Consider the following 25,641-nt stretch of genomic DNA (forward strand, 5'->3'; position numbering starts at 1 on the left):
TTTCATTCTGTTTGTATTTGATCATAGCCTGTTTACTTTTAATTTTTGTGAATATCTTACTAATATCATATAGATGGATTTTGTTTTTTGACTATTTTGAGACTTTTTTTTTTTTGAGATGGAGTCTCACTCTGTTGCTCAGACTAAAGTACAGTGGCATGATCCTGGCTTACTGCAACCTCTGCCTCCCAGGTTCAAGTGATTCTCCTGCTTCAGCCTCCTAAGTAGCTGGGACTATAGGTGTGCACCACCACGCTGAGCTGATTTTTGTATTTTTAGTAGAGACAGGGCTTTACCATGTTGGCTAGGCTAGTCTGGAACTCCTGATCTCAGGTGATCCCCCCAACTGGGACTCCCAAAGTGCTGGGATTACAGACATGAGCCAAAGCGTCCGGCTGAGAATTTTTATCTTACATTTTTCATCTCATTTATATTTACTGTTGTGACTGATATAAATAGACTTTCTCCTATGCTTTGCTCTTGGGCTTCTGACTTTTAAATGCTGTTTTACAGCAGCTTTTGAACTATATGGTTTGTGTTCTTACCCGTACCTTTGTGGACAATAATTATAATCCTGCATTTATTTCTATTGGGGTGACCTTTAGATTAGAAAATGTCCAAATTTTTCCTATAATTTGCCTCTAAAACAAACAAAAAAAAGAATGTCTGAATTTTAACAAATAGAAATATTAGTGCCATTTTTGATCTAATTTATACCTATAATATTATTGGTTAATAAGAAGTATGATAGCCCAGAACGGCAATAAAAATGAAATGCTGATCCTAAAGAAGAATAACACTTTAAAAATAACATGTTCTATAAAGCCTGTGCTATGGTATCTATCCCCAGCATTTCTGGTTATTGTTGCTTTGTTTTGAATCATCACAGATTAAACAAAAAATTAATTTGGAAATAAAATACATTTATTAGCATTATCTTGTTCTTCCAAGAAATGTTATCAACTTGCTGGGTCACCTATTTGACCACAGTGTGACCATATCCTCCTTTGTAAGATGATAAAACCTGACTCAGTACACAGGGTTAGTATGAGGTTTCAATGTGATTATATATCCAGAAGGGCCCTGAAAGTACACAGGGTAGTAAACAAATGTATACTGGCATTATTATTAAAACTGGTGACATTTTATGTGACCACTATGGAGTAATTAAGATATTATTGATGGAATTATATAGGATTTATAGTTTAAATGTAAAAATGGAACTTACCAATGACCAAGAGTCACTAGGAAAAAAAGACAAAAAAACCCATTTTAGATGGCATGCAGCATGCCCGTTATTTGAATATACCTCATTTTCTGAACCACCAGTTGTACATATTTTTAAATCTCTTTCTTATTTGATTCACTAGTTCACAGTGGTTCACTTTTTTGTCTCTCTTATATTGCCTTATTCTTTTAAGTCAGCTAACAATTAACAAAAGCTGACAAAGTTGAAGGTAGCACAGCTTATTAAGACTATGTTTGTCTACTATTTCAGCAACCATTCTTTCATGTTATTCTTTCTAGAGGAGGAGTGGAAGAAAGAAAGATGAGAAGATAATGCAGATTTGTTTTCCAATCCTATGGCAGAAAACACTTGGGACCTAAGGTGAAACACTTGGATCTGTGTTAAAGACTACTATTGTTAATTTTTCACTCTGGTATAAACAGGAGTCATCCTGAACTGACTTTTCTTTACTCTGGCCCATTATTTAATGAGTTACATTTTGCAGCAGAAATAATATGCAAACAAATCCAATTGTGTACTGAAGCTACAGACAGTGGGAACTGGAAGTCAAAGTAGAGCTGTTCTATGGGCACAGTCCTATTTGAGTCTTCTTTGTATGACTTAGCAGATATTTGTTGCACATGTTCAAACAATGCATATCTGAACACTGTTTGATAATGGATACAGCAGGCAATGGTCCTAGATAGATGACAATCCATGGAAAATGGGAAGGCCTAGACAAGGAGAGAGAAATTTGAGCACCTCCTTACCTGACTTATATGTAGGAAGCAGAATTTCATTTAAAGTTATTATATAGAAAGACTAGAACCTTATTTTCTCTGAGCCAAAAGGAAGATGGCCCCTACTCCATCTATGCCCCCAGAAGCATACCTATAGATCTTGATCTGACTGCAAATCTTAAAGTAGCCTGCAAATCCAATTCTAGCCCCTCTCACCTGCAGTGCAGAAGTCCTGCCCATCCAGGGACCTGCTGGGAGAGATACCTGTCTAAACCTCTGAAGGCAGACCTGCAGACCTCAGTCTGACTGAAGATTTTAAAGAGGCCTTGTAACCTGGCTCCAGATTTTCCAAGCCACAGGCCAGGAACAGTTCTGCCTACTCAGGGAGCCACTGAGAAACATGCCCATCAATGTCTCTGGAGGCAGACCTGCAGACCTTTGTCTGACTGTGGATCTTGAAGTGGCCTTGTAACCTAGATCCAGTCCCTCGCAGCCACAGTCTGCAAGTGATCTTGTACTCCCAGTAACTCAAGAGAGAGGGTTAGGACAATCTGTCTAGAGGCAGGACAACTAATCTTAATCTGACTTTGGATCTTAAAGTGGCCTGGTAACCTGCCTCTAGCCCCTCTCAGCCATGGTCTAGGAGCAGTCCTGCCCACCCAGGAACCCAAGAAAGACACAGCTATCCATGCCACTGGAGGCAGGCCTGAAGACCTTGGTCCCTGAAGCAGCCCTGTGTCTCGTTTCAAGCATGACTTAGCTGAGGTCTGGGACTAGTCTTGCCTGTCCAGGAACCCACCCAGTTACCTGGCAGGAGCATTCTCAGGTAATCAATGGAAGCCACACCAGTCCATACACCTGGTAACAGGCATGGAACTGGGGCAAACAATTGGGGCCCCTTCTCAGCTCTACTGACGAAGATCCTGAAGGCAGTCCAGTCCACTCATGGACCTGAAAGGATCCACACTCACCTGAACTCCTGTAAAGAGGCCCACCAACTTCAGACTCCACTGTGAAACCAACAAAAGTCATGCAACCTGATTTTAACCTTGTCCAAATGTGATATGAGAAGCATTCCCATCAGCCTGGGGACATAAGAGAAAGTCCTTACTTGCAAAAACCAGTCTTGCTCTTTCATAGGCACTGACATCAACACAAAGCAACCTGGATCATGAAGAATCATGCAAATATGACAACACCAAAAACAACCAATAAAGCTCCAATAAATGACCCCAAAGAAGTACAGATCTATGAATTTCTTAATGAAGCATTACAGTAGTCCCAGAAGGAGATAAGAAAGGGAGAGAGAAAATTAAAAAAACTATTGGCTGAAAATGTTCTAAATCATGTGAGAGATAAGGACATCCATATTCATGAAGCTCAAAGGATCCCAAGAAAGATCAACCAAAGAATATTATCTTGTCAAAATGCTGAAAGTTAAAGACAGAATTTTGAAAGCAGTAAAAGATAAGCAACTCGTCCCATAAAAGGGAATCTCTATTAGAATATCAGAAGATTTCTCAGCAAAAACCTTGCTAACTAGTAAGAGGTGATATGATATATTCAGTGCTTAAAAAAATCCCAAGAATACTTGGCCCAGTAAAGCTACACTTCAGAAAGGAAACAAAGATAAAGATATTCCTGACAAACAAAAGCAGAAGAGGCTCATCACCACTAGACCTGCCTTTTCTGAAATACTAAAGGAAGTTTTTCAAGCTGAAACATCTAATTAGTAACATGAAAATATATAAAAGCATAAAACTCAGCTGGGCACGGTGGCTTGTGGCTTATGCCTGTAATCCTAGCCCTTTGGGAGGATGAGACAGGCAGATCACTTGAGCCCAGGAGTTTGAGACCAGTCTGAGAAACATGGCATGATCCTGTTATAAAAAAAAATAACAATTAAGTGAGTGTGGTGATATGTGCCTGCAGTCCCAGTTACTCAGTAGGCTGAGATGGGTGGATCACTTGAGCCCAGAAGGTTGAGGCTGAAGTGAGTCAAGATTGTGCCACTGTGCTCCAGCCTGGGTGACAGAGTAATACTCTGTCTAAAAAGAAAAAAGAAAGAAGGAAAGTATAAACTCACTGGTAGGTGTAAGTATACAGTCAAATTCAGAATATTCAAATACCATAATAATATAAATCACTTATAACACTAATATAATAGGTTAACAGACAAGAATGTTATAAATACTTATTGCTGATAAATTCCTGGACACTTGTACTCTACCAAGACTAAACCAGGAGGAAGTTGAAACCCTGAATAGACCCATAACAAGGGCTGAATAGAGGTAGCAATCAAAAGCCTACCAACCAAAAAAAGTCCAGGTTCAGACAGGTTCACAGCTGAATTCTACCAGACATACAAAGAGGAGTTGGTTCCATTCCTTCTAAAACTGTAACAAACAATACAAAAGGAGGGAATCCTCCCTAACTCATTTTATGAGACCAACATCATCCTGATACCAAAACCAGGAAGAGACTCAACTAAAAAAGAAAACTTCAGGCCAATATCCATGATGAACATAGGTGCAAAAATCTTCAATAAAATACTGGCAAACCAATTGCAGCAGCATATCAAAAAGCTTATCCATCATGATCAAGTAGCCTTCATCCTGGGATGCAAGGCTGGTTCAACATATGAAAATCTGTAAGTATAATCCATCACATAAATGGAACCAAAGACAAAAACCACATGATTATCTCAATAGATGCAGAGAAGGCCTTTGACAAAATTCAACAGCTCTTCATGCTAAAAACTCTCAATAAACTAGGTATCGACGGGAAGTATCATAAAATGATAAAAGCTATTTATGACAAACCTACAGCCAATATCATACTGAAGGGGCAAAAGCTGGAAGAATCTCCTTTGAAATCAGGCACTAGACAAGGATGCCCTCTCTCACTACTCCTATTCAACATAGTATTGGAAGTTCTAGCCAGAGCAATGAGGCAAGAAAAAGAAATAGAGCGTATTCAAATAAGAAAGGAGGAAGTCATACTGTCTCTATTTGTAGACAACACAATTGTATATCTAGAAGACCCCATCATCTCAGCCCAAAATTTTCTCAAACTGATAAGCAACTTCGGCAAAGTCTCAGGATACAAAATCAATGTGCATAAATCATAAGCATTCCTATATACCAAAACAGACAAACAGACAGCCAAATCAAGAGCGAACTCTCATTCACAATTGCTACAAAGAGAATAAAATACCTAGGAATACAACTAACAAAGGATATAAAGGACCTCTTCAAGGAGAACTACCACTGGTTAATGAAACAAGGGAGGACACAAACAGATAAAAAAAGATTCCATGCTCAAGCATAGGAAGAATTAATATTGTGAAAATGGCCATACTGCCCAAAGTAATCTATAGATTCAATGTTATCCCCATCAAGCTACCTATGACCTTCTTCACAGAACTGGAAAAAACCACTTTAAACTTCACATGGAATTGTAAGAGAGCCTGCATAGCCAAGACAATCCTAAGCTAAAAGAACAAAGCCAGAGGCATCACACTGCCGGACTGCAAACTATACTACAAGGCTACAGTAATCAAAACAGCATGGTACTGGTACCAAAACAGACATGGACCAATGGAACAGAACAGAGACCCCAGAAGAAATGCCACACATCTACAATAATCTGATCTTTGACAAACCTGACAAAAACAGCAATGGGGAAAGGATTCCCTGTTTAATAAGTGGTGTTGGGAAAACTGGCTAGCAATGTGCAGAAAGCAGAAACTGGACCCCTTCCTGTCACCTTACAATAAAATTAACTCCAGATGGATTAAAGATTTAAACACCTAACACCATAAAAACACTAGAAGAAAATGTAGGCAAAACCATCCAGAACATAGGCATAGCAAGGACTTCATGACTAAAACACTGAAAGCAATGGCAACAAAAGCCAAGAAAGACAGACGGGATCCAATTAAAATCCAGAGCTTTTGTACAGCAAAAGAAACCATCATTAGAGTGAACTGGCAACCAACAGAATGGGAAAAAATTTTTGCAGTCTACCTAGCTGACAAAGGGATATCTAGAATCTACAAAGAACTAAAACAGATATAAAAGAAAAAAAACCAACAACCCCATTCAAAAGTGGGTAAAGGATATGAACAGACACTTTACAAAAGAAGACATATATGAAGCCAAAAAACATGAAAAAATGCTCATCATCACTGGTCATTAGAGAAATGCAAATCAAAACTACATTGAGATACCATCTCACACCAGTTAGAATTACAATCATTAAAAAATCTGGAGACAACAGATGCTGGAGAGGATGTGGAGATAAAGGAACACTTTTACACTGTTGGTGAAAGTGTAAATTAGTTCAACCATTGTAGAAGACAGTGTGGCGATTCCTCAAGGACCTAGAAAAAGAAATTCCATTTGACCCAGCAATCTCATTACTGGGTATATACCCAAAGAACCATAAATCATTCTACTATAAAGACGCACGCAAATGTATGTTCATTACAGCCCTATGTACAATAGCAAAGACTTGGAACCAACCCAAATGCCCATCAGTGATAGACTGGACAAAGAAAATGTGGTACATATACATGATGGAATACTATGCAGCCATAAAAAACAGTAATTTTGTGTCCTTTGCAGGGACTTGGATGAATCTGGAAGCCATTATTCTCAGCAAACTGACACAAGAACAGAAAACCAAACACCACATGCTCTTATTCACAGGTGGATGTTGAACAATGAGAACACATGGACTCAGGGAGAGGAGCATTACACACTGGGGGAGGTTGTGGAGGGGTTGGGGAGGGACAGTGGGAGGTCGGAAGGTTGGGAAGGGTTGTGGGGAGAGCATGGGGAGAAATGCTGGATATAGTATACACCTAAAGTAAAATAATTTTAAAAAATAAAAAGAAAAAAGAAATAGAGAAGCTCACTATATGGAAATGTGGAAAAGCAAGCTATATAGTTAAGTAGAAAATATAATTTGTTATACAGTATATAAAATATAATAACATAATGCAAAAATGTCTAATCAAAAAGAATACTTACTGCTACAATGATTTGTTAATGGTTACAACATGTCAATATGTAAACAGTGACATAAAAATATAAACTGTGGGTTGGGGAACTAAAAGTGTAGAGTTTCCACACACAGTTGCTATTGTATTAACTTAAATTGTCATAACTATAAAATGTTTTATGTAAACCTCATGGTAAGCACAGAGAAAAACACCCAGTAGTTACACAAAAGGTAGAGAAAAAAATGAAAGCATACCAGTATAAAAATTCAACAAATTTCAAAGAAAGAGAAGCAAGAGAGGATGGGAAAAAAACTACCAAACTACCAAAAAAATCATGAATTAGTGAACAGAATGGCAATAGTAACTTCTACCTATTAATTACTTTAAGTGGAATTGAATTAAATTCTCCATTCTAAAGACAGAGTGACTCAATGCATAAAAATGCAAGATCCATCAATATGCTGCCTACAAAAGATTCACTTTAGCTCTAAGGATATATATAGGCTAAAAGTGAAGTGATGAAAAAAGATATTCCACTCAAATATAACCAAAAGAGAGTAAGAGTGGTAATACTTATATTAGACAAAATAGATTTTCAGACAAAATTTGTCACAAGACAAATAAGGTCTCTCGTAATGATAAAGAGCAAATTCATCAACGTATATAACAGTTACAAATACTTGCACCTAATATTAGAACATCTAAACATATAAAGCAAATATTAATAGTTCTAAAAGGAGTAATATAGTACAATACAATAATAGTAGAGGACTCCAGGACCTCAGTTTCAACAACTAAGATATCATCCAAACAGAAAATCAATAAGGAAATAGCAGACTTGAGTTACACTGTAAACCAAGTGGACCTAACAGATATATACAGAATATTTCATCCAAGAGCAACAGAATACACATGTCTCTCAAGCATACATGGAATATTTTCCAGGATACAGGAATACAGCATGTATTAGGCCACAAAACAAGTCTTAACACATTTAAGAATTAAATCTTGGCTGGGCGCGGTGGCTCAAGCCTGTAATCCCAGCACTTTGGGAGGCCGAGGCGGGTGGATCACGAGGTCAAGAGATCGACACCATCCTGGTCAACATGGTGAAACCCCGACTCTAATAAAAATACAAAAAATTAGCTGGGCATGGTGGCGCGTGCCTGTAATCCCAGCTACTCAGGAGGCCGAGGCCGGAGAATTGCCTGAACCCAGGAGGCGGAGGTTGCGGTGAGCCCAGATCACGCCATTGCACTCCAGCCTGGGTAACAAGAGCGAAACTCCGTTTCAAAAAAAAAAAAAGAATTAAATCTCAACTATCTTTTCGGACCACAATGGTATGAAACAAGACATCAATACAGGTGAGGGGACGGAGGGCAGCAAACCACACTGCTATGTGTGTACCTATGCAACAATCTTGCACGTTCATCACATGTACCCCAAAACCTAAAATGCAATAAAAAAAATGAGGAAAACTGAAAATTTCACAAATATGTTGAAATTAAACAACATTCTCTTGAATAACTAATGAGTCAAAGAAGGAAAATCATGATATACCTTGAGATAAATGAAAATGAAAGCAAAACCTATCAAGACCTAATGGCATGCAGAAAAAGCAGTTCTCAGAGGGACATTTACAACAATAAATGCCTACATGCAGAAAAAAGATCTCAAATAATATAATGTTACATCTCAAGGAACTAAAAAATAGCAAACTAAGCTCAAAGTTAAAAGGATGAAAATAATGAAAGTTAGGGCAAAAACAAATGAAATAAAGACTAGAAAGACAACAGAAAAGATCAACATAACTAACAGTTGGTTTCCTGAAAAGCTAAATGAGCTTGACAAATCTATTTTTTTTTCTTTTTTTAAGATGGAGTGTCACTCTGTTGCCAGGCTTGAGTGCAGCTGAGTTCAAGCCATTCTCCTGTGTCAGCCTCCCAAGTAGCGGGGATTACAGGCATGTGCCACCATGCCCAGCTAATTTTTGCATTTTTGGTAGAGACGAGGTTTCACTATGCTGGCCAGAGTGGTCCTGACCTCCTGACCTTGTGATCTGCCCCCATCGGCCTCCCAAAGTCCTGGGATTACAGGTGTGAGCCACTGCACCCGGCCGACAAATCTTTAGTTGAATTGACCAAGAATAAAAAGAGAAAAGACTCAAATAAATAAAATTATAAATGAAAGAAGAAACATTACAACTGATACTATAAAAATACAAAGTTATAACAAACGTCTATGAACAATTATATATTAAGAAATTGGATAACCTAAGAAAATGAATAAATTCTTAGAAACATACAACTTACCAAGATTTAATCACAAAGAATAAAAATATACAAACAGATCAATAATAAGAATACTGAAGTAGTAATCAAAAATCTCCCAACAAAGAAATGCCCACAACCAAAAAGCTTCATGGGTGAAGCTTGCTAAACATTTGAAAAATAATTAATGTCAATACTTTTCAAACTTCTCCAAAAAAATGAAGAGGAAGGAGCATTTTCAAACCCATTTTACAATGCCAGTATTATCCTCATACTAAAGTCAGGTAAGAAATACTACAGATTCAGTATCCCTTATCTAAAATGCTTGGGACTAGAATTGTTTCAGATTTTAAATTGTTTCAGATGTTGTAATATTTGCAATATACTTACTGGTTGAATTTCCCTAATCCAAAAATCTGAAACCCAATATGCTCCAATGAACATTTTCTTCTAAGCATCACGTCAGCCAAAAAAATTCAGATTTTGGAGCATTTCAGATTTTAGACATTAAACCCATACAAAAGAAAAGAAAAGAAAAGAAGAGAAAATTACAAGTCTGATGAACACAGATACAAAATTTCTGATGAACACAGATGCAAAATTTCTCAATAAAATACTAGCAAACCATATCCAACAGCACATTGAAAGGATCATATACCATAATCAAGTGAAATTTATCCCTGGGATGCAAGGAAGGTTAAACATACATGAATCAATAAGTGTAATATACCAAATTAAGAAAATGAAGATAAAAATGATACTACCATTTTTTTTTTAACTCTTATTTTAGGTTTGGGGTAAATTTGCAGGTTTGCTATATAGGTAAACTCATGTCACAAGGGTTTGGTGTACAGAATACTTCATCACCCAGGTACTAAGCCTAGTGCCCAATAGTTATTTTTTCTACTCATCTCCCTCCTCCCACCCTCACCGTCAGGTGAGCCCCAGTGTCTGTTATTCCCCTCTTTGTGTCCATGTGTTCTCATTATTTAGCTCCCACTTATAAGTGAGAACATGCAGTATCCGGTTTTCTGTCTCTGCATTAGTTTGCTACGAATGATGGCCTCCAGCTCCATCCATGTTCCTGCAAAGGGCACAATCTTGTTCTTTTTATGGCTGCATAGTATTCCATGGTATATATGTGCCACATTTTCTTTATGCAGGCTACCATTGATGGGCATTCAGGTTGATTCCATGTCTTTGCTATTCTGAATAGTGCTACCATGAACATGCATATGCATGTGTCTTTATGATAGAACAATTCATATTCCTTTGGGTGTATATCCAGTAATCGAATTGCTGGGTTAAATGATAGTTCTGCTTTTAGGTTTTTCAGGAGTCGACATACTGCTTTCCATAGTGGTTGAACTAATTTATATTCCCACCAACAGTGTATAAGTGTTCCCTTTTCTCTGCAACTTCACCAGCATCTGTTATTTTTTGACTTTTTAATGATAACCATTCTGACTGGTGTGAGATGGTATCTCATTGTGGTTTGGATTTGCATTTCTCTAATGATCAGTGATGTTGAGTTTTTTTCCATATGCTTGTTGGCTGCATGTATGTCTTTTTTTGAAGGTGTTTATACACGTCCTTTGCCAGTTTTTAATGGCATTCTTTTTTCTTATAAATTTAAGTTCCTTATCAATGTTACATATTGGACCTTTGTCAGATGCAGTTTGCAAATATTTTCTCCTATTTCTGTAGGTTCTCTGTTTACTCTGTTGACAGTTTCTTTTTTTCCATGAAAACTCTCTAGTTTAATTAGATCCCATTTGTCAATTTTGCTTTTGGCATCTTTATCATGAAATCTTTTTCTGTTCCTATGTCTAGAATAGTATTGCCTAGGTTGTCTACCAGGGTTTCTATAGTTTTGGGTTTGATATTTAAGTCTTTAATCCATCTTGAGTTGATTTTTGTATATGGTGAAAGGAAGGGGTCCAGTTTCAATCTTCTGCAAATGGCTAGAGAGTTATCCCAGTTTTTATTGAATAGGGAGTCCTTTCCCCATTGCTTGTTTTTGTCAGTTTTGTCAAAGATCAGATGGTTGTAGCTATGCTGCCTTATTTCTGGGCTCTTTATTCTGTTCTATTTGTCTATGTGTCTGTTTTTGTACCAGTACCATGCTGTTTTGGTTACTGTAGTCCTGTAGTATAGTTTGAAGTCAGGTAGCATAATGTCTCCAGTGTTTTTTTTTTTGGTTCCATGTGAGCTTTAAAATAGTTTTTTTCTAGTTCTGTGAAGAATGTCACTAGTAGTTTAATAGGAATAGCACTGAGTGACCATTTCAACAGATGTAGAAAAAGTTTTTGACAAAATTTAACATCCTTTCATGATGAAAACTCTCAATAAATTAGATACACAAGTAATGTATATAATAAAGGCCATTTATCATGAACCCACAGCTAATATTGTATTCAATAGTGAAAAGCTAAAAGCCTTTCTTTTAGGATCAGGAACACTACAAAGATGTCCACTCTTGTCACTTTCATTCAACACAGTACTAGAAGTTCTAGCCAGAGCAATCAGGCAGAAAAAATAAGATACATCCAGACTGGAAATGAAGAAGTTAAACTGTCTTGTTTGCAGATGACATGACCATATATGTATATAGTCTTCATATATATACATATGGGCTACATATATACACACACACACACACACACACACATATATATATATATATATATATATATATATATATACACACACATATCCTAAAGACTCAGTAAAAAAACTGTTAGAATGAACAAATTCAGTAAAGTAGCAGGAGACGAAATCAACATATAAAAAATCAGCAAGATTTCTATATACTAATGACAAGCTCTCCAAAAAACATTAAGAAAACAATGTCATTTATGATAGCATCAAAAAAATATTTAGGAATAACTTAACCAAGAAAGTCAATGATCTGTTTACTGAAATATAAAACACGGATGAAAGAAATTAAAGACACAAGTAAATGAAAAAATATTCAGTGTTCTTAGATTGGGAGAATTAATATTTAAAAAATACCCACATACTACCCAAAGTAATTTAGATTCAAGACAACCTATTTCAATATTCCAATGACATTTTTCACAGAAATAAAAAGGAACAATCCTGAAATTTGTATGGAACCACAAAAGTCCCTTAACAGCCAAAGCAGTCTTATGAAATAAGGACAAAGCTATGGGCATTACACATCTTGATTTCAAATAATATTGTTAAGTAACAGTAATCAAAATAACATGGTAATGGCATACAAACAGACCCGCAGATCAATGGAACAGAACAGAGATCCCGGAAACAAACCCAGCGAACTAGTCTTTGACAAGGGCACCAAGAATACACAATGGGAAAAGGACAGTCTTCAATAAGTGGTGCTAGGAAAACTGGACATTCACATTAAAAGAATAAAATTGGACCTTTATCTGACATAAAACACAAAAACTCACTTAAAAGAGATTAAACACAAAAACTAACTTAAAAGAGATTGAACACTTAAACATAAGACCTAAAACTGTAAAATTCCTAGGCGAAAACATACAAAAAGACTCCTTGACACTGGGTCTTAGCAGTGATTTTTTGAGATACGACATCAAATACACAGGCAAGCCAAAATAAATAAATGGAATTATATCAAACTGAAAAGCTTCTTCACAGCAAAGGAAACAACAAAATGAAAGTCAACCTATGGAATGAGAGGAAATATTTGTAAACCATATATCTGATAGGCGATTAAAAACTCATATAAACGAATAGCAAAACAAACCCCCAAATAACTCAATTAAAAAACTGGCGGCTGGGCACAGTGGCTCACGCCTGTAATCTGAGCACTTTGGTAGGCTGAGGTGGGTGGATCACGAGGTCAGGAGACCATCCTGGCCAACATGGTGAAACCCCATCTCTACTAAAAATACAAAAAAATTAGCCGGGCATGGTGGTGCGCACCTGTAGTCCAGCTGCTCAGGAGGCTGAGGCGGGGAATTGCTTGAACCCGGGTGGTGGAGGACGCTGTGAGCCAAGATCATGCCACTGCACTACAGCCTGGGTGACAGAGCAAGACTCTGTGTCAAAAAACAACAACAGGCAAAAAGGCCTGAAAAACATTTTTCCAAAGAAGATACACAAGTGGTCAACAGGTATATGAAATGGTACTCAATATCACTAACCATCACAAAAACGCAAACCAAAAAAAAAAAAAAAAAAAAAAAAAGATAGCACCTCACCACTTAGGATGGTTGTAATCACAAAACAAGAGATAACAAGTAATGACAAGAATGTGAAGAAAAGGGAACCCTTGAACACTGTTGATGGATGTGTCAATGGTATGGCAGTTCCTCAAAAATTCAAAACAGAACAACTAGTTGATCCAGCAATCGCACTTCTAGTAAATAGTCAAAGAAAAAGAAATCAGTATCTTGAAGAGATATCTGCACTCCCAGGTTTACTACCGTATTATATACACTAGCCATGATATAGAAACAAGCAGCCATTAATAGATGAATAATAATAAAGAATATATATAGTTCTTTGAATAAAATATAATTATGTATAATTATATTATAATATAATAAATATATATTTATATTATAATATTATAATAATAATAAATATATTATTTATATATAATATTATAAATAAATATAATTTATATATAATAAATATATAATTTATATATTATATATATAATATATATTTATATAATTATATATATAATATATATATAATATATATAATATATTTATATAATTATATATATAATATAATTTATATATAATAAATATATAATAATTATAATAAATATAATTTATATATAATATTATAAATACATATAATATTATAATAGTAATAAATATATAATAAATATATAATAAATATAAATAAAATATAAATAAAAATATATAATTATGTATAATAAAGAATATATACAATTACAATGAGAATTGACAGATGAATAATAAGGAACTATATATTTTCTTTATTATTCATCTGTCAATTCCCATTGTAATTATATTTACTTATGATAACCATTGAGATAAATACATCCATTTTATCTTTTGAAATGTATTAATAGTATAAAATTTAAAAATATGTATCTATTATATATATAACAGATTATTCAAACATAACAAAAAAGAGAATCCTGCTTTTGTGACAACATGGACAAGCCTGGGGGCTTTAGGTTAAGTAAAATAAGCCAGATAAGGAAAGACAAATACGTAATCTCTCACTTATATGAGGAATCTAAAAAAGTCCTTCATAGAAACAGAGTAGAATGGTGGTTGCCAAGGGCTAGAGGACAGTGTAGAGATGTTCATCTTAGGATACAAACTTTCAGTTGTAAGATAAATAACTTCTGGAGATTTATGTACAGCATGGTAGCTATAGTTAATAATACTACATTATATATTTGCTAAGATGGTAGATCTTAGTGTTCTCACCACAAGAAAAGTAAATATGTGAAGTGATGGATATGTTCCTTAGCTTGAATGTGGTTATCACCTAACAATGTTTATGTATATCAAATCATCATGTTGTACAATTTAAATGTGTATAATTTTTTATTTGTCAATTATACCTCAATAAGGCTGGGGGATAAAAAGAGGATGGCCCTAAGGGCCTCTACCCATTTAAGAATGTTCTTCCATTTAAGAATGGCTCCTGGCCAGGTGCAGTGGCTCACGCCTGTGCAGTGGCTCATCCCAGCACTTTGGGAGGCCAAGGCAGGTGGATCACAAGCCCAAGAGATCAGGACCATCCTGGACAACATGGTGAAACCCCGTGTCTTCTACAAATACAAAAATTAGCAGGGCGTGGCAGCATGTGCCTACAGTCCCAGCTACTCGGGAGGCTGAGGCAGGAGAACTGGTTGAATTCAGGAGGCAGAGGTTGCATTGAGCTAAGATCGCACCACTTGCTGCACTCCAGCCTGGGCAAAGAGCGAGTAATTATCTGTCTCAAAAAAGAAAAAGAAAAAGAAAAAGAAAAAATGGCTCCTAAACAAGTACCCTTAAGGCAGTTTCATGGTTAAGGTAGCTACAAAGCAAAGAATCCAAAGACAGTATTCTCAAAAAATGCCTGATTAGGCCTAGTATCTATCCCAAGTATGAGGAGCAGTTCCCTTCTAGTCATTACTCACAGAAGAGGTTGCCACCTAATATGGCTTTTTTTTTAATTTTTAATTTTTTATTATTTTTTTTATTGCATTTTAGGTTTTGGGGTACATGTGATGAACATGCAAGATTGTTGCATAGGTACACACATGGCAGTGTGGTTTGCTGCCTTCCGTCCCCTCACCTGTATCTGTCATTTCCCCCCATGCTATCTCTTCCCACCTCCCCACCCCCCTGCCCCTCCCTCATTTCCCCCCAACGGACCCCAGTGTGTAGTGCTCCCCTCCCTGTGTCCATGTGTTCTCATTGTTCAACACCCACCTATGAGTGAGAATATACGGTGTTTGATTTTCTGCTCTTGTGTCAGTTTGCTGAGAATGATGGTTTCCAGGTTCATCCATGTCCCTACAAAGGACGTGAACTCATCGTTTTTGATGGCTGCGTAATATTCCATGGTGTATATGTACCACATTTTCCCTATCCAGTCTATCATCGTTGGGCATTTGGCTTTAATTAAAAAACTGTTTATTTCTTTAAATGTTTAATTTTTGTGGGTACAGAGTAGGTATATGCCACTTGATATTTCTGTCCTCATAAAGCCTTTCATGATATGGGGCATTTTCTGAATCTCTTTACTTTGAACATCACAGCACTGTCTAGGTAAATTATATTAACCTGAAATTACCTCGAGTTTTTAGATGCTTATGAAGGTTATCTGGCAGAATTGGTTGAAATACTTTTTTTTTTAAAAGGAGCAAAGCTACACAGATTTAGTAATTATGGTTGGGGTATGATCACTAAATTGAAGTATTAAATGCTATTGTGAAAATCACCATAAAAGTAGCATAGTAAGTGGCTGTATCATCTTATGCCTCAAGATAAATTTCCAGTGTGAAAGCATCAGGAAAGTGTCAAAGAATGATGCATCAAAGCCAATCTGATGAAGTAAAAATAATGTGCCTTAGAAAACTGTGTCAGATAATTCAGAAAGTGGCTCAAGTGATGACAAAGAGCTGATGGCATGGCTGCATGTGAATAATTTAAATAATTTTTTTCATGAAATTTGAGAGTCAAGAATAAGTAATATATCTCAATTTTACATAATATGTGATTGGTACATAATTTATAATATGTATTTTATAATATAAAATATATTGTAAGCCAAATTAAAAATTTAATATTCAAAACACATATTTATCTGTTTCATTAAGGTTGGCCTAAATAGGTTTATTTGGACATTTTTCATTTTAAAATTGGACAGCGATCATCACATATTCAAAGCCATCTTGTATTTGGTTACATGCATTATTTATGGACGTCCAACCCCTCCAGTGTTGGCTTTGGTCCCTGGCACTCCCCTCCTTTTGTGTCCTGGGTTCTAAGTACAGTGTGCCCTGTGCCTGCTTGTGACCCCTTGTCCTTCTGGCCAAGAAAAATATGCTATCTGTAACAGACTGAAATGCACATATGGTTATTTATTTGTGAGTTTTAAGGCATATGACTCATTTGGAAGTGACCTAGTTTTCATGCCTCAACTTCTTATGGCAATTTTCTTAAAAGGATGCAGTGCCTTTACATAAACATATAAAAACAACATCATACAGCAGAGTAGTGGCCTTGGCAGAGACAGACAAGAGTTTGAATCTTCTCTGATTAGGGCTGACTATGAACAATGAAAGAAATAATGAGAATGTGAAGAACTAATCAGATATTTGCCAACTCATTGGTTAAAACTATGTAAGAGGTTTTTTTATCATTGTAAAATCCTGTCCTAGCAAAGGCTAAAGCACTATCAATAGCAATTAGTAAACTCTTTAAACTTCCAATTCAATCTAACAAACAAAAACATTGCCTGAAATTTATTGGAAAATATTGCTTCTCCTGAGGGCTAGATTCACTGTGCTGATGTGGATTAAAATGACTAATCCTAGAATAATTCTATACTGCACACAAAATCAATTTTACAAACATGCATTTGAGAGTCTGTCTGAAAGTCTGTTAACATTTTCCGGTAGAAAAATTATTGTACATTTTAACTCTGTTAATCTTTCAAAAGAAATTCTGAAAAACTATTTTCTCTGTAAACATAATTTTTCTTCAGTTTTTTAGAACTGGTATATTTGACACAGCCCACAAGAAGGAGCTAAGAAAAATATATATGTGAATCTCATTTCTCGCAGAAAGCTGTTGCTTTAAAAGCAATTAGGTCAATTAAGCCTGACAGCATGATTTCAGGAGGAATGCTGTGCAAGCTCCTAACTGTAATGAAAATTTGCACTGAAACAAGGAAGAGATAATATATGCAAAGAGATAACAATTCTAGAGTGCTATCTATAAATCCCTTGCCCTTGGAAAAAATACAGTGGAGTAAGATGATAATAATGATGATTCTGGATTTCTGTTTAGTCCTTTTCAAAGCAAGGAAGGCATATAAACAAGCAGGTTCCTCCACCCATCAATGTGGGGATTTGGTAAATGGAGAAAGCCTATGACTGATGCATGGAAGGTGGAGAAAACCAGCTAAAATTTTCTTTGTAAGTTATGATTCCAAAGGAAGATCCTCATCCCATCAAGTATACAACTCTGAATAGAACAAAGCTGAAGAGAAAATAGGTAATGAGGATATTTGGGTTTTTATTTTGAAATTAATCAAATGTAGCTTAATAGAAATTGTGAATTAAGTTTATTTCATGCCCAAGTTAGACAGAGCAACAGATAATGCAGAAAAATCTCTATACGATATTATGGTAAAGAAACATTAACATGGTGATTGGCAGTATTTGATTTAATTTGGATAAACAATATTGGGTTAAACTGAAAGATGAGTTTCAAAGAATTCTCACAATTTTAAGTATACTTGCTTTAAAAACTTACTAAACTCACCACTTATTATTTTTTAGCACTACTCTGTGTGTGTAAGCCTATATGACCAAAGTTGGAGTATATGACTGAATTCTGCATTTCTCTTCATTATTAAGTTTTTCCTATTGTTTAAAAAGTTAGAAAGACATGGACTGCTTATCTAAGACAATATCCCTTGGCTGAAGAACACTACAAATAATGCCATGCCTGTGACTTATTGATCTCCGGTGGCACAAGTGAAGAATGATATCTCAGTTCCTCAGAGAAACTGGCTTTCTTTCAAAGATAGAGAAACTTGACTCGTGATCATTCTTTTAAACAATGTTGATCATTAGCAGCTCAGTTAATAATAACTAGTTGGCAAGCATTAGACACACAAGACTCTCATAGCCAAGAAACATCAGAAGTGTATGGTTAGCTTTTCTGCAAATATATAAGACTGGTTAATTCTGGAGAGAAATGGAAATGTATACTATCAGATTTTCACTTTAGGATAGGTCCCAAACGAAGCTGTTTCAGAATTACCTGGGAACCTTATTAGAAATAATGCTGTGTGGGCTCCACTCCAAATCTTAGATCAATCTTCTGCATTTTCAAGAACCTCTCTGTCCTACACCCTGGTGATTCTGTGTCCACAAGGCTTTTTTGTTTGTTTTTTTTTGTTTGTTTGTTTTTTGTTTGTTTGTTTGTTTTTTTGTTTTTTTAAGACGGAGTCTTGCTCTGTCATCCAGGCTAGAGTGCAGTTGTGTGATGTTGGCTCACTGCAACCTCTACCTCCTAGGTCTCAAGCCACTCTCCTGCCTCAGTATCCTGAGTAACTGGGACTACAGTGCGTGCCACTACGCCTGGCTAATTTTTTGTATTTTTAGTAAAGATGGGTTTTCATCATGTTAGCCAGGATGGTCTCCATCTCCTAACATCATGATCCACCTGCCTCGACCTCCCAACGTGCTGGGATTACAGGCGTGAGCAACTGCGGCTGACCCATGTCCACAAGGTTTGAGTACTGCTGCTCTCAAGGGCAGTGCTGGGATGTCTTATGCTACACAACATTAATATTCCTGATGTGAATGCTGGGAAGATGGCCGCCTAAGAACAGCTCAGGACTTCAGCTCCCAGTGAAAGTACAGAGGGTGAGTGGACACCGCATTTCCAGACGAATTTTTATTGCCCACAGACCAGGAGATACCCAGGCAGAGGGGTCGCCACCGCCGCAGTCCCGGCTGGTGCGGCTGTTTTGGCCCCCGCGGGGCTGATTTGGCCCGCGCGGCTGCTTTGACCATGCCCTGTTGCGGCGGTTCTCCGTACAAAAGCCACTGGTTTGGGAGCCCTCTTAGCTGGCGATTGGAGCCCTGAGACGGCAGAGTTGCCCATTCATCTGAAATAGCGAGCCAGGCCAGGAGATTCCTAGGCAAAAAATCCACCAGGAGCTGGCGCCGCTGTTTGAGCCAACTTAGAGAGTCACATCACGGGAGATCCCAGTGCCTTTTCAACAAGCGACTGGAACGCGGGGTCGTTCAACTTAAAAATTTTAATTTACATTCCCACCAACAGTGTAAAAGTGTTCCTATTTCTCCACATCCTCTCCAGCATCTGTTGTTTCCAGATTTTTTAATGATTGCCATTCTAACTGGTGTGAGATGGTATCTCAATGTGGTTTTGATTTGCATTTCTCTGATGACCAGTGATGATGAGCATTTTTTCATATGTTTGTTGGCCTCCTGTATGTCTTCTTTTGTAAAGTATCTGTTCATATCCTTCGCCCATTTTTGAATGGGCTTGTTTTTTTCTTGTAGATCTGCTTTAGTTCTTTGTAAATTCTGGATATCAGCCCCTTGTCAGATGGGTAGGCTGCAAAAATTTTTTCGCATTCTGTTGGTTGCCGATTCACTCTACTGACTGTTTCTTTTGCCGTGCAGAAGCTGTGGAGTTTGATTAGGTCCCATTTGTCTATTTTGGCTTTTGTTGCCATTGCTTTTGGCGTTTTGGTCATGAAGTCCTTGCCTACGCCTATGTCCTGAATGGTTTTGCCTAGATTTTCTTCTAAGGTTTTTATGGTATTAGGTCTGATGTTTAAGTCTTTAATCCATCTGGAGTTAATTTTGGTGTATGGTGCCAGGAAGGGGTCCTGTTTCTGCTTTCTGCACATGGCTAGCCAGTTTTCCCAACACCATTCATTAATTCAACCATTGTGGAAGACAGTGTGGCGATTCCTCAAGGACCTAAAAATAGAAATCCCATTTGACCCAGCAATCCCATTACTGGGTATATATCCAAAGGATTATAAATCATTCTACTACAAAGACACGTGCACACGAATGTTCATTGCAGCACTGTTTACAATAGCAAAGACCTGGAACCAACCCAAATGCCCAACGATGATAGACTGGATAGGGAAAATGTGGTACATATACACCATGGAATATTACACAGCCATCAAAAACGATGAGTTCACGTCCTTTGTAGGGACATGGATGAACTTGGAAACCATCATTCTCAGCAAACTGACACAAGAGCAGAAAATCATACACCGTATATTCTCACTCATAGGCGAGTGTTGAACAATGAGAACACATGGACACAGGGAGGGGAGCACTACACACTGGGGTCCGTTGGGGGGAGATGGGGGAGGGGCGGGGGGGTGGGGAGGTGGGAAGAGATAGCATGGGGAGAAATGACAGATACAGGGGAGGGGACGGAAGGCAGCAAACCACACTGCCATGTGTGTACCTATGCAACAATCTTGCATGTTCATCACATGTACCCCAAAACCTAAAATGCAATTTAAAAAAAGAAAAAAGAAAAAAAGGAGGAGCCAATCAATGAAAAAAAAAAATTTTTAAAGACTCTGAGTCAGGGAGCCAGGTGATCAGGCTTGGTTTGTCCCACCCCCCCACCCCCAACAACAATGAAAACAAAAACAGTAACTGAAAACCCTCTGGGTTGAGCCATTCACACCAAGTACAGCTGAACCCAGAGCAGTCCGGCTCAGTGGGGGAGGGGAGTCTGCCATTACTGAGACTCTCCACTGCTACAGAGGCAGGCCGCCGTCGCCGAGGCAACCCGCCACAACAGAGAGAGTCTGCCATAACAGAGGCGGGGCCACTGTTGCTGAGACAGTTCCTACTACGCCCATATAAACAGGACTGCAGGGAAGAGCACAGGGCAGCTGGGCAGAGCCCACAGCAGCTCAGCAAAGCCTCTGCAGGCAGGCAGTAACTAGGCGTGCTTCTAGCTGGGCAGGGCAGACCTGAAAGAAAAATCAAAAAAGGCAGTAGCGCAACGGAAACTCATAAAGCCCCAACTCCCCGGGACAGAGCACCTGGGAACAAAAAATGCTTTATGAGTTCAGCTGCAGCAGACCCAAACGTACCTGCCCAGCAGCTCAGAACAAACAACAGAGCTCACAGCTCAGGACTTAAGCCCCAATAAAAGATAAGACTGTCTCCTCAAGTAGCTCCCTGACCCCCATAGATCCAAAGACTCACCTCATAAAGGAGAGAACGGACTGACAGTTGGCGAGCATCCTTCAGGGACAAAGATAGCAGAAGAGGAAACTGGTAGCAACCCTTACTGTTCTGCAGCTGCTGCAGGTGATCCCCAGGCAAGCAGGGCCTGGAGTGGACCTCAGCAGTCCTACAGCAGAGGGGCCAGACTGTTAGAAGGAAAGCTTTAAAAAAAAAAAAAAGTAACTTCAGCATCCAGGAACTAGAAGCTCACTCAGAGACCCAATCTGAAAGACAGTAACTACAAAGACAACAGGTGGATAAACCCACAAAAATGGGAAGAAACCAGCGCAAAAAGGATGAAAACTCCCGAAACCAGAACATCTTTCCTCCTAAAAGGGATCACAACTCCTCACCAGCAAGGGAACCAGATCGGATAGAGAAGGAGTGTGATGAAATGACAGAATCAGACTTCAGAAGGTGGGTAGTAAGAAACTACAATAAGCTAAAAGAACATGTTCTAACTCAAAGCAAAGAAACTAGGAACCTTGAAAAAAGATTAGACAAAATGCTAACGAGAATGGACAGCATAGAGAGGAATATAAGTGAATTGATGGAGCTGAAAAACACAACACAAGAACTTTGTGAAGCATGCACAGGCTTCAACAGCCGAATTGACCAAGCAGAAGAAAGGATATCAGAGGTCGAATATCAACTCAATGAAATAAAAAGAGAAGGCAAGAACAGAGAAAAAAGCACAAAAAGGAATGAACAAAATCTTCAAGAAATGTGGGACTATGTGAAAAGACCTAATCTATGTTTGATAGGTGTACCTGAATGTGATGAAGAGAATGAATTCAAGCTGGAAAATACTCTTCAGGATATTATCCAGGAAAACTTCCCCAACCTAGCAAGGCAGACCAATATTCAAATCCAGGAAATACAGAGAACACCACAAAGATATTCCTCAAGAAGAGCAACCGCAAGGCACATAATCGTCAGATTTACAAGGGTTGAAATGAAAGAGAAAATGCTAAGGGCAGCCAGAGAGAAAGGTCGGGTTACTCACAAAGGGAAACCCATTAGACTCACAGCAGATCTCTCAGCAGAAACCCTACAAGCCACAAGAGATTGGGGGCCAATATTCAACATCCTTAAAGGAAAGAACTTTCTTTCTTTCTTTTTTTTAAAGGTGGGCAAAGAATCTGAACAGAATTTCTCAAAAGAAGACATCCAAATGGCCAACAGATAAATATAAAAATGTTAAAAATCACTAATCATCAGGCAAATGAAAATGAAAACCACAATGAGCTATCACCTTATCCCAGTCAGAAAAAGAAAAAAATAACATATCTTGGCATGGATGCAGAGAAAAGGAAACTATTTATTTATTTATTTATTATTTATTGCATTTTAGGTTTGGGGTACATGTGAAGAACATGCAAGATTGTTGCATAGGTACACACATGGCAGTGTGGTTTGCTGCCTTCCGTCCCCTCACCTGTATCTGTCATTTCTCCCATGCTATCTCTTCCCATCTCCCCACCCCCCCGCCCCTCCCGCATTTCCCCACAACGGACCCCAGTGTGTAGTGCTCCCCTCCCTGTGTCCATGTGTTCTCATTGTTCAACACCCGCCTATGAGTGAGAATATACGGTGTTTGATTTTCTGCTCTTGTGTCAGTTTGCTGAGAATGATGGTTTCCAGGTTCATCCATGTCCCTACAAAGGACATGAACTCATCATTTTTGATGGCTGCATAATATTCCATGGTGTATATGTACCACATTTTCCCTATCCAGTCTATCATCGTTGGGCATTTGGGTTGGTTCCAGGTCTTTGCTATTGTAAACAGTGCTGCAATGAACATTCGTGTGCACGTGTCCTTGTAGTAGAATGATTTATAATCCTTTGGATATATACCCAGTAATGGGATTGCTGGGTCAAATGGGATTTCTATTTTTAGGTCCTTGAGGAATCGCCACACTGTCTTCCACAATGGTTGAATTAATTTATATTCCCACCAACAGTGTAAAAGTGTTCCTATTTCTCCACTTCCTCTCCAGCATCTGTTGTTTCCAGATTTTTTAATGATCGCCATTCTAACTGGTGTGAGATGGTATCTCAATGTGGTTTTGATTTGCATTTCTCTGATGACCAGTGATGATGAGCATTTTTTCATATGTTTGTTGGCCTCCTGTATGTCTTCTTTTGTAAAGTATCTGTTCATATCCTTCGCCCATTTTTGAATGGGCTTGTTTGTTTTTTTCTTGTAGATCTGCTTTAGTTCTTTGTAAATTCTGGATATCAGCCCCTTGTCAGAACTTTCAACCCAGAATCTCCTATCCAGCCAAACTAAGCTTCATAAGTGAAGGAAAAATAAAATCCTTTGTGAACAAGCAAGTACTCAGAGATTTCATCACCACCAGACCTGCTCTACAAGAACTCCTTAAAGAGGCTCTCCACATATAAAGGAACAACCAGTACCAGCCACTCCAAAAACACGCCAAATGGTAAAAGAGCATCAACACAATCAAGAAGCTGCATCAACTAACCAACAAAACAGCCAGGTAGCATCAAAATGACAGTATCAAATTCACACATAACAATACTATCCCTAAATGTCAATGGACTAAATGCCCCAATCAAAAGACACAGACTGGCAAATTGGATAAAAAGCCAAAACCCATCAGTGTGCTGTATCCAGGAAAGCCATCTTACATGCAAGGATACACAAAGGCTCAAAATAAAGGGATGGAGGAAGATCTACCAGGGAAATGGAGAGCAGAAAAAAGCAGGAGTTGCAATTATCATCTCTGATAAAATAGGCTTTAAAGCAACAAAGATCAAAAGAGACAAAGAAGGACATTACATAATGGTAAAAGGATCACTGCAACAAGAAGAGCTAACGATCCTGAATATATACGCACCCATACAGGAGCACCCAGATACATAAGGCAAGTTCTTAATGACTTACAAAGAGACTTAGACTCCTACACAATAATAGTGGGAGACTTTAACACCCCATTCTCAATATTAGACAGATCAACCAGACAGAAAATCAGCAAGGATATCCAGGACCTGAATACAGACCTGGAACAAGCAAACCTAATAGACATTTACAGAACCCTCCACCCCAAATCCACAGAATAAACATTCTTCTCAGCACCACATCACACCTACTCTAAAATTGGCCACATAATTGGCAATAGATCACTCCTTAGCAAATGCAAAAGAACGGAAATCATAACAAACAGTCTCTCAGACCACAGTGCAATCGAGTTAGAACTCAGAATGCAGAAACTGCGAACCGCACAGCTTGATGGAAACTGAACAACTTGCTCTTGAATGTTGACTGGATAAACAATGAAATGAAGGCAGAAATAAAGATGTTCTTCGAAACCAATAAGAACAAAGACACAACATACCAGCATCTCTGGGACAGATTTAAAGCAGTCTCTAGAGGAAAATATATAGCAATGAGTGCCCACGTGAGAAGAAAGGAGAGATCTAAAATTGACACCCTGTCATCAAAATTGAAAGAGCTAGAGGAGCAAGATCAAAAAAACTCAAAACCTAGCAGAAGACAGGAAATAACTAAGATCAGAGCAGAACTGAAGGAAATAGAGACACAAAACAGTCTTCAAAAAATCAATAAATCCAGGAGCTGGTTTTTCGAAAAGATCAACAAAATAGACAGACCACCAGCCAGATTAACAAAAAAGAAAAGAGAGAATAACCAAATTGATGCAATAAAAAACGATAAAGGGGATATCACCACAGATTCCACAGAAATCCAAACCATCATCAGAGATTATTACAAACAACTCTATGCACATAAACTAGTAAACCTGGAAGAAATGGATACATTCCTGGACACCTGCATCCTCCCAAGCCTAAACCCGGAAGAAGCCGAAACCCTGAATAGACCAATAACATGGTCTGAAGTCGAGGCAGCAATAAAGAGCCTACCACCCAAAAAAAGCCCAG

The 25,641-nt window shown here is 37.9% G+C and overlaps 1 protein-coding gene across 8 annotated transcripts in view; it reads right to left on the reverse strand.

The window, feature by feature from the left end:
- Positions 1-25,641, reverse strand: part of DOCK3 (dedicator of cytokinesis 3) — a 656,527-nt gene that overhangs the window by 175,918 nt on the left and 454,968 nt on the right. The window lies entirely within an intron of this gene.

The sequence above is a fragment of the Saimiri boliviensis genome, chromosome 8, assembly GCF_048565385.1.
Source record: "Saimiri boliviensis isolate mSaiBol1 chromosome 8, mSaiBol1.pri, whole genome shotgun sequence".
Taxonomy (NCBI): domain Eukaryota; kingdom Metazoa; phylum Chordata; class Mammalia; order Primates; family Cebidae; genus Saimiri; species Saimiri boliviensis.